This window comes from Physeter macrocephalus, chromosome 19 (genome assembly GCF_002837175.3).
Source record: "Physeter macrocephalus isolate SW-GA chromosome 19, ASM283717v5, whole genome shotgun sequence".
Lineage (NCBI taxonomy): Eukaryota > Metazoa > Chordata > Mammalia > Artiodactyla > Physeteridae > Physeter > Physeter macrocephalus.
Window position 1 is genome coordinate 58,450,676 of NC_041232.1, and position 6,044 is coordinate 58,456,719.

At 39.9% G+C, this 6,044-nt stretch overlaps 1 pseudogene; it reads left to right on the plus strand.

Annotated features, from left to right (window-relative positions):
- The first annotated feature begins 3,990 nt into the window (after positions 1–3,990).
- Positions 3,991–5,501, plus strand: LOC102992451 (serine/arginine-rich splicing factor 2-like; annotated as a pseudogene).
- Positions 5,502–6,044: the final 543 nt, after the last annotated feature.

Below are 6,044 nucleotides of genomic sequence, written 5' to 3' on the forward strand. Positions count from 1 at the left end.
AGAGCTGGTGGAATCAGGATCCCAGATTTCAGACTATACTACAAAGCTACAATAATTAAGACAGTATGGAACTGGCACAAAAACAGAAATATAGATCAATGGAACAGGATAGAAAGACCAGAGATAAACCTACACACATATGGTCACTTAAAGACCTAAATGTAAGGCCAGACACTATAAAACTCTTAGAGGAAAACACAGGCAGAGCACTCTATGACATAAGTCACAGCAAGATCCTTTTTGACCCACCTCCTAGAGAAATGGAAATAAAACCAAAAATCAACAAATGGGACCTAATGAAACTTAAAAGCTTTTGCACAGCAAAGGAAACCATAAATAAGATGAAAAGACAACCCTCAGAATGGGATAAAATATTTGCAAACGAGATAACTGACAAATGATTAATCTCCAAAATTTACAAGCAGCCTATGCACCTCAATATCAATCAAACAAAAAAATTGGCAGAAGACCTAAATAGACATTTCTCCAAAGAAGATATACAGATCACCAACAAACACATGAAAAGATGCTCAACATCACTAATCATTAGAGAAATGCAAATCAAAAGTGCAATGAGGTATCTCCTCACACTGGTCATAATGGCCATCATCAAAAATCTACAAACAGTAAATTCTGGGGAGAGTGTGTAGAAAAGGGAACCCTCTTGCATTGTGGTTGGGAATGTAAATTGATACAGCCACTATGGAGAACAGTTTGTAGCTTCCTTAAAAAGCTAAAAATAAAACTACCACATGACCCAGCAATCCCACTACTGGTCATATACCCTTAGAAAACCATAATTCAAAGAGTCATGTACCACAGTGTTCATTGCTGCTCTATTTACAATAGCCAGGACAAGGAAGCAACTTAAGTGTCCATCGACAGATGACTAGATAAAGAAGTTGTGGCACAAATATACAATGGAATATTACTCAGCCATGAAAAGAAATGAAATTGAGTTATTTGTAGTGAGGTGGATGGAACTAGAGTCTGTCATACAGAGGTGAGTACGTTTGAAAGAGAAAATCAAATACTGTATGCTAACACATATATATGGAATCTTAAAAAAATGTTTCTGAAGAACCTAGGGACAGGACAGGAATAAAGACAGACGTAGAGAATGGACTTGAGCACACAGGGAGGGGCAAGGGTAAGGTGGGACGAAGTGAGAGAGTGGCATGGATATATATACATTACCAAATGTAAAATAGATAGCTAATCTGAAGCAGCCGCATAGCACAGGGAGATCAGCTTGGTGCTTTGTCACCACCTAGATGGGTGGGATATGGAGGGTGGGAGGGAGAAGCAAGAGGTAGGATATATGGTGATATATGTGTGTGTATAGCTGATTCACTTTATTATAAAGTAGAAAGTGACACACCTTTGTAAAGCAATTATACTCCAATAAAGATGTTTAAAAAAAGAAGTAATGGAAGGTATGAAGGCAATGTCATATCACATAGAGAGTATAAAGATATAGACACTATAAGAAAGAAGCAAATGGATACTCTGGAGTTGAAAAGTATAAAAACTGAAATGAAAATTTCGTTAGAGTGGCTCAACAGCACATTTGAACTGACATAAGAAAGAATTAGCAGACTTGCTGATTGAACAATAGACTAGTCAATCCAAAGAAATGGAAAATTATAGGAAAAATGAACAGAGTGTCAGAGAAATGTGGAATGCAAACAAATATGACCACATCCCTATACTGAGAGTTCCAAAAAGAGAGGAGTGAGTGAAAGGAATAGAAAGAAATATTCAATTAAATAACAGTCAAAATGTTCTCAAATTGTAAGAAAAACAATTACCTCTTATGGTAAACTCAATAAACTCTAAGTAGAATAAATATAATGGATACATAAACAGAGACATCACCATAAAAATGCTGAAAGCCAAAAGCAAGGAGAAAATCCTGAAAGCAGAGAGAGCAAAATGACTCATCACTCACAGGCAGCTCTAATAAAACTGGCAGCTGACTTCTCATCAAAACCAAAGTGCAAGGCAAAGTAGAAGGCAGTGGGATAACATATTCAATGTGTTATACAACAACAACTACAACAAAAACATTAATCCTATAACCAACAAAACTGTCCTTCAAATATGAAGGTGAAATAAAGACATTTCCATATAAACAAAAACTGACAGCATGTATTCATAGCTGAGCCACCTTACAAAATATGTATATCTATATATAACAGATAAGTTCTATGTGCAATTGAGAAATTATAGATAGATACATAGATAGATGATAGATACAGATAGATGATAGATGGATAGATAGATAGATAGATAGATAGATAGATAGATAGATAGATAGATGAGAGAATTATAATGAAAAACTCTCTCACATGATTTTGAATGCTGGCTAGTCCCAAGATCTGAAGAGTGAGTCGGCAGGCTGGAAACCCAGGAGAGCTGATGGTTTAGGTCCAGTCTAAGTGTGCAGTTGGTATAATTCCCATCCAAAGTCTGGCAGGCTACTGCCCTGTGAAAAATCCATTTTTCAGTTTAGGTCGAAGGCTAGGAAAAAAACCAAAAAAAAACCAGTGTTCCAGTTTGAAGGCTGTCAGGCAGAAAGTGTTCTCTTAGAGGAGAGTCAGCCTTTTTGTTCTGTTCAGGCGTTCAAATGATTGGATCAGGCCACTCACATTAAGAAGGGTAATCTGCTTTACTTAGTTTACTGATTTAAATCTTAATCTCATTCAATAACACCCTCATAGAAACAACCAGAATAATTTTTGACCAAATATCTGGGCATCCCATGGCCCAGTCAAGTTGACATGTAAAATTAAAGATCACAACATATAACATACAGATATTGAATTAGTATAAAAAAAAAACTACTCACTAAGAAATGCTCAGACCCAGGAGGCTTCACTGGTTAATACCAATGCTTTACAAATTCTTCCAAAACAGTAGAAGAAGGAATACTTCCCAAATCATTTTAAGGCCAGTAATACCCTGATACCAAAATGACACACTATACTATATGATTCCTTTTATATAAAATGTCCAGAATAGGCAAATGCACACAGAAAGTAGATTAGTGATTGCTGTGGGCTAGGAGGCTGTGAGATGGGGAGATATAGCTATAAGATATGGCTCTCTTTCTTTTTGAGATGACATTCTAAAATTTTGATGATGGTTGCATACATCTGTAAGCATAATAAAAAACATTGAATTATATAATTTAAATAGATGGACTGTATGGTATGAATTATTATTCAATAAATCTGTTAAAAAAGAGAGAAAGAAAATGGGGAGAGATGCTGAACTGATGCCCTGTTAGAAGCATGAAAGGACATCCATAGAAACAGGAAGGCAGAGACAAGGGAGTGTGCAGATGTAGTGGTAGTAGCATGTGAATCAGATCCACAGAAGCTCCATGCATACTCTGCTGATGCTAGAGTGATGGTGAAGATCATTTTTCTTCAAGATATGATTTGGACATGGCTTCCCTAAGCCCTCCTCATATCTGATATAAGAACTTTGGCACCGTATGTCCTACATGTAGAAAAGAACCCCCTGGCCCAGGTCCAAGGGATTGCATATTAGTGTCATCTCAGGAGGCCTCCCTGATGAAAGAAGTCAATCAGAAAGAGATGTAGTATCATGTGGTCTCTTCCAGTGTAATATGTTTCCTTATATAGATATTGAGAACTATTCAAAGCATGCAGGCCTTATAACCTAGTTCACTGCTTACCTAGGGATCTATATCTACTGTCTCCATCCCTCTATTTTCTCAAATAAAAATAATGATAGAGTTGCTTCTCTGGTGGAGTCGCGTGTTGAGCTCTTTTTCAGTTTTCCTAGTCAGGCCTTTTCAAACGTTTCCACGCGGAAACCAACCGCCGGGGAGAGGGGCGGCGTCGAGCCGAGCTAGTCTGATGAAACCGCCGCCGCAGCCGAGCACGCGAGCCCGCCAGGGCGTTAGTCCATCGGCGCGCAGTCACGGGCCCCGGCCCGACTCTTCAGAGCGACGAGTTACGGCCGCCCGCCTCCCGATGTGGAGGGCATGACCTCTCTCAAGGTGGACAACCTGACCTACCGCACCTCGCCAGACACCCTGAGGCGCGTGTTCGAGAAGTATGCACGCGTCGGTGATGTGTATATCCCAGGGGACCGCTACACCAAGGAGTCTTGTGGCTTTGCCTTCGTCCGCTTCCACAACAAGCGCGACGCTGAGGACGCCATGGACGGGGCCGTGCTGGACGGCTGCGAGTTGCGGGTGCAGATGGCGTGCTACGGCCGCCCCCCGGACTCGAAACCATAGCTGCTGGGGACCCCCGCCCCGTAGGTACGGGGACGGTGTCTACGGACGTCGGAGCCGCAGCCCTAGGCAGCGTCGCTACAGCCGATCCCAGAGTCGGAGCCGGTCCAGGTCCCGGAGTAGATCTCGCTACAGCCCCTCCAAGTCTCGCTCAAGATCGCGATCAACTGCCAAGTCCAGATTGGCGCGAAGGTCCAAGTCGAAGTCCTCGTCTGTCTCCAGATCTCGCTCGCAGTCCAGGTCCAGGTCTAGGTTCAGGAGTCCTCCACCCGTGTCCAAGAGGGAATCCAAGTCCAGGTCGCGATCCAAGAGTCCTCCCAAGTCTTCTGAAGAGGAAGGAGCGGTGTCCTCTTAAGCAAATGATGTGCCGACAAGCAACATAAAAGGAAGACTTGGGGAAAAAGGACCCACGTACTCAGTAGTACTCAGTCCACTGAAGAGTCCTTGGAACAAGCAACTGGCTATTGAAAAGGTTATTTTGTAACATTTTGTCTAACTTTTTACTTGTTTTAAGCTTTGCCTCAGGTGGCAAACTCATTTTATGTGCCGTTTTGTTGCTGTTATTCAAATTTCTTGTAATTTAGTGAGGTGAACGACTTCAGATTTCATTATTGGCTTGGATATTTGAGGTAAAATTTCCTTTTTGTTTATATAGTGCTGACTTTTTTTGTTTGAAATTAAACAGATTGGTAACCTCATTTGTGGCCTCCTGACTTAAGGAAACGTGTGCAGCCATTACACACAGCCTAAAGCTGTCAAGAGATTGACTCAACATTGCCTTCATATCTTAAAATTAAAAACTTACAAAAGTTGGTGTAAATTGTTTGTATATGTTATTTACCTTCAGGTCTAAATGGTAAACTGAACCCAACTTTGTATAAAGACTTTTCAGGTGAAAAGACTTGATTTTTTTTTAAAGGATTGTTTACCAAACACAATTCTAATCTCTTCTCTTATGTATTTTTGTGCACTAGGCACAGTTGTGTAGCAGTTGAGTAATGCTGGTTAGCTGTTAAGGTGGCGTGATGCAGTGCAGGGTGCTTGGCTGTTTCCTGTTTTCTCCTGATTGCTCCTGTGTAAAGATGCCTTGTCGTGCAGAAACAAATGGCTGTCCAGTTTATTAAAATGCCTGACAACTGCACTTCCAGTCACCCGGGCCTTGCATATAAATAACGGAGCATACAGTGAGCACATCTAGCGGTGATAAATACACCTTTTTTTTTTCTTCCTCTCCCCCTTCAAAAATGGTAAATCCGATCATCTTCATGTATGAACTTAAAATGTGGAAAATGTTAAGGAAACAAATGGTTTGTAACTTTGTAAGTACTTATAACATGGTGTATCTTTCTGCTCTTGAATATTCTGTACTATAACCATTGTTTCTGTAGTTTAATTAAAACGTTTTCTTGGTGTTAGCTTTTCTCAGAAAAAAAAATAATGATAAGGTCCACTTCATGGGTTTCTGTGAAGATCAAATTTTAAAATACATTTAAAGCAGTTTTAACAAGTGCATGACCCTTTGAAAGTGTTTAAAGAGAACCTTTGTTATTATTATTCTAATAACAGTAGTAAACAAATGATGAATAATCAGTTGATATCTGGTTGGGGGAAAATCTTTGAATGTGAGTTACAATTTAACGAGGTTATCATCTGCTTGTATGTCTCAAGACTCAGAGTTTGGCCCTACACTCTTCAATAGTTTTAACTTATTGCATAAATCATTAGAATGATCCCGGATTAAATATAGAGAAGCTATATAACTAGAATATGT